Raw genomic sequence first — 5,000 nt, 5'->3', positions numbered from 1 at the left:
GTCCCTTCACTCTACCCAGACTTTAGGTACTCGTTTCATCTTATTCTTACTCTAATACTCAATGATAATGTATCTATGGATATCCTCTAAATAAACAAGGAAAATTTTATTCCAACCAAATTTGATGTGGAGTGGTTTCATGTCTTCATCCCTTACAAAATGAAGATCTCTCTCTCTCTCTCTCTCTCTCTCTCTCTCTCTCTCTCTCTGAGTGAGTGAGTGAGTGAGTGTGTTTGTGTTTGTGTGTGTATATTGTGAGATCAATACATTACCGGATTTGGTCACCGGATTGAAAAAATATCAAATGTTAAACTTATCATCACATTAAGAGGATTTCCTTAGTTCGTTGCAGAAACTACAACTATCCACAACAACAAGAAATGCAGCGGCTTCTAGTAAACTGAAGGACAAAGGCCTCAGACATGTCTTATTCATGTCTAGAGTTCGACCAGTTTCATCACCATACTGGCCAACTGGGAATTGGTGGTGGTGCGATACTTTTCTCATCACTTACAGCAAACTAACTTATTATGGGTCCAACTGACTGATACAGCTTTGCTCATCATAGCGATGCACAAAACACTTTCCTGTTCTTAATCCTGAAATATTTAAAAATGTAGCACAAACAAACTGAGAGACAAGCGTGAGCAATCACGTACACACACACAAACACACACACAAATATATATATATATATATATATATATATATATATATATATATATATATATATATATATATATATATATACATACACATATATATATATATATATATATATATATATATATATATATATATATATACATATATATATATATATATATATATATATATATATATATATATATATATATATATATATATATATATATATATATGATAAATTTTGCACATTTGACGTATTTATACTACCTCAATATCTGGATTCACTCTATACCTCGAGATCAGAGACCCAAGGGGGAATCAACTCAAAGATAATAGCTTCTGGTAGGTCGTGGAATCTGACCACAAGCCATTATCTTTTGAGTTGATTTCCTCTTGGGTCACTGACCCCTAGGTATAGAGAGAATCCGGATATTGAGGTAGTATGATATATGGCTTATTTAAATATGAAAAAAAGTCAAATGTGCAAAATTTATCATATATATATATATATATATATATATATATATATATATATATATATATATATATATATATATATATAAATATATATATATATATATATATATATATATATAAATATATATATATATATATATATATATATATATATATGTGTGTGTGTGTGTGTGTGTGTGTGTGTGTGTGTGTGTGTGTGTGTGTGTGTAACTTTGCCTGAGCTACCCTTCGAATAACAAAGGAGTAAGAACAAGATTCACCGTCTTGCTTAGATTGGAGGGTGAGCCTTTTCCAGTTCAGAGGCTTTTATTACTGGAGTTTTCTAGGATTAAAGATTACGAGTTCCTAAAATTGCGGTCGGCAGGCAACTGCCAAAAAGAAACTCCCATGACAACAAAGTCAATATGATAGACAGAATGTACTGTACGAGGTTATGGTGGTTATCTTGTTTTATTTGTTTCTTGATGGAATTATATTAGATGTTTTATTAGGATTAAAACTAAATAATTTATGTTAGACTGATAAGAGTATTCAGTACCTCGAATATGTACGTAATGGCATACGTAGCAATGTTATCTTAATATGCTGAATCACAAGTTATGTAAATCTCATATTACCTGTGTAAAAGTTCAATACTAGAAAAAAAAAAACTGTTGAAACCTAATTTATCGAAATTTTCTATAAAATACAGTCGTTCAAATTTTCAAATTTGTTGCATGTGTTTGAATTTCCCTTTGTATATGTTTTGTTTTACCATGAAATGTCTTTTTTCTTGATATATAGTAACTCGAAATAAAAAAAAAAAGAACATATTGTTAGCTTCAAAAACTAAACGCATACTATAAGATCAACAGAACCTTGTCAATGGCCGAACTAGCATAAAGTTGGTATAATTTGAAATAATCCGTTTGCTAACACTCATTATTCCTTAGCTAATATATTAGACACTTGCACATCTATCTCTTCATTCCAGTCATTTCTCATTGTTTCCTTCTCATTTCCTCCCACAACTTCCAAATTGCACATTTCAGCAGACTATTATTAACCATGATCTCAATGTGACCTAACAACATCGCTGCAGCATTACATTCCTCACCTTTTCAACCCCACCTACTCCACATGCATAACAAAACCAATCGTCTCAACAGCTTCTGTCTTAATCATTCATTATCTAAACTTCACACTTTCAATGTGAAACCCTGGAAAGCCCTTCCTCGCAGGTCATCTCCTTAATCTCCTAATGCTACTTCGAGTTTTGATACACAATTGCCTAGCTTTTATAGTTTTCCTATCAATTTGAATGTTATATTGGTGAGTTTTTAAAAGTTTTTTTGTTTGCTAATTTTCTCCTTTTCTTTCAAATCGGGGTATTCTGCTTTGTTTTGCGAGACACTGCTTTACATTCTATCAGTGGCAAAGAAAGGTTGATTCAAATGTCAATTCATAAAACTATTCTTCGTTTCAAGTCATTTGGCTAAATCAATAGCCTGCAGTTATTCTCAAATATCTGTATAATATAATTACATTTATTTTCAAATCTATTCGTACATTCATTACCCTGTCATTTATCCATCTTTTCTTACCATCATAACATTGCTTTTGCTAAAACTGCATTTATTTGCAACTTTCTCTGCTACAAACACTTTCTTTACTCTGTGAGTACTGCTTCTCAGTCATTATTATTATTATTAAATGCTAAGCTACAACCCTAGTTGGAAAAGCAGGATGCTATAAACCCAGGGGCCCCAACAGGGAAAATAGCCCAGTGAGGAAAGTAAATAAAGAAAAATAAAATATTTTAAGTATAGTAACAAACATTAAAATAAATATTTCCTATCAAAACTTTAACAAAACAAGAGGAAGATAAACTAGATAGAAGTGTGCCCGAGTGTTCCCTTAAGCAAGAGAACTCTAACCCAAGACAGTGGAAGGCCATGGTACAGAGGTTATGGCACTACCCAAGACTAGAGAGCAATGGTTTCATTTTGGAGTGTCCTCCTAGAAGAGCTGCTTACCATAGCTGAAGTGTCTCTTCTACCCTTACCAAGAGGAAAGTAGCACTGAACCATTACAGTGCAGTAGTTAACCCCTTGGGTGAAGGAGAATTGTTTGGCAATCTCAGCGTTGTCAGGTGTATGAGGACAGAGGAGAATCTGTAAAGAATAATCCAGACTATTCGGTGTCTGTGCAGGCAAAGGGAAAGAACCGTAACCAGAGAGAAGGGTCCTATGTAGTATTGTCTGGCCAGTCAAAGGACCCCATAACTCTCTAGCGGTAGTATCTCAACGGGCGGTTGGTGCCCAGGCCAACCTACTACCTAGAGGAAAGAAAGAAAAAGAAAGAAAGAAAGAAAAAAAACAATAGGCTGTACAATGTTCTCATTTTCATACGAAGCAAATTTGCACTCATTTCTCAAGTTATTTTCCATGAAAACACTTATGGCTTTCAGCAAATTACGCTTTACACCCTCAATAACCTTTAAAGTCAATACATGTCAAATAAATATTTCCCTTTATCTTAATTTCTGTCACAACTGATTTATTAAAAGACAATCAATAGACTCATCCCCTACCATTGATCCTTCTTTATGAATGAGAGTCCCACGACATATATTTGATAAGTCATGTTATATAATTATAATTATTAGTTAACATTATTACCTTTCTTATGCCTATAATCTATTCCATTCTTTAAAAAAATTGACCTCGCCCGATTTAACCTATATTCAGTTTAAATTTTATTAACAAAGCTTCCAGTGACGTAGTCTGTTTCGCCCGAGGAAAATAAAATTCAGGATCTAAAGAAATTAGAAAATCTGGACTGGTTTTATTGATACCCTGAGGATTTATACAAACCTCAGGGTATCAATAAAACTAGTCTGGGTTTTCTATCTTTAGATTTAGCGTTTCATTTTGTGGAGACTACCGAATCATGACAGGTTCACATTGTTTAATAACAAGTCCGTTTCTGGTCACTGGGAATCGAATGCTTCAATTTCGTAAGTTTACACTACCTCGATCTTTCTCTTTCGTTAGTTATATAAATAATCAGCCGTAACTAGTCCACCACAGGATGAAGGCCTCGGACATGTTTATGATCTTTCTTTACCAGACGATACTCGAACATTTTCTTAGCTCTTCATACAACAATTGTGTGTATGCATAGAAATGTTCAGTGTCTATTTTCTATATGAAAAGAAAGTAATCAATAACCTGTGAAATCAACACAATGGATCAGGATTATAAGGACTACCGGAGTTGGGAAAAAATGCCGCCTTTTTGTACTAAAAAGATTTGATGACAGGAGATAACTGGAAAAATGGAGCAAGTTTCCTTTACCCTACACTCAATAACATGAATTTCTCTTAGGAAGATGCATCTCCTTATTTGTATTCATTGAAACTTGAAACAAGTGCTTTCAATTTAGAATGTGAACTTTACATTTATTTTCAGCAATGCAAAAGTTACACGGATTCCCCTACCCCTTTACTTTACACTGAATGAGTAAATTTTATTTAGTGACATTAGCCTCAATCTTAAATTGTAAAACGTTTGCAACTATGAAATAGGGCAAATGTAACATTATGTATTATTTTAAACACACACATATAGCCTACACACATTTATTTACACACATACAAATAAATTATATATATATATATATATATATATATATATATATATATATATATATATATATATATACACACACACACGTTACCTTCTTCTTTAGCTGATATGCACACACACACACACACACATATATATATATATATATATATATATATATATATATATATATATATATATATATATATATATATACCCGTGAATTTTCTTAGCTGAATAATAATAACAATAATAATAATAATAATC

At 32.3% G+C, this 5,000-nt stretch overlaps 1 protein-coding gene across 1 annotated transcript in view; it reads right to left on the bottom strand.

The window, feature by feature from the left end:
• The window catches only part of LOC137632566 (micronuclear linker histone polyprotein-like), a 26,849-nt gene that overhangs the window by 21,187 nt on the left and 662 nt on the right, over nucleotides 1–5,000 (bottom strand). The gene's annotated exons all lie outside the window — the stretch shown is intronic.

The sequence above is a fragment of the Palaemon carinicauda genome, chromosome 41 (genome assembly GCF_036898095.1).
Source record: "Palaemon carinicauda isolate YSFRI2023 chromosome 41, ASM3689809v2, whole genome shotgun sequence".
Lineage (NCBI taxonomy): Eukaryota > Metazoa > Arthropoda > Malacostraca > Decapoda > Palaemonidae > Palaemon > Palaemon carinicauda.
The sequence above is the reverse complement of the archived record's forward strand: the minus strand, read 5'-3'. Positions and strand labels throughout refer to the sequence as shown.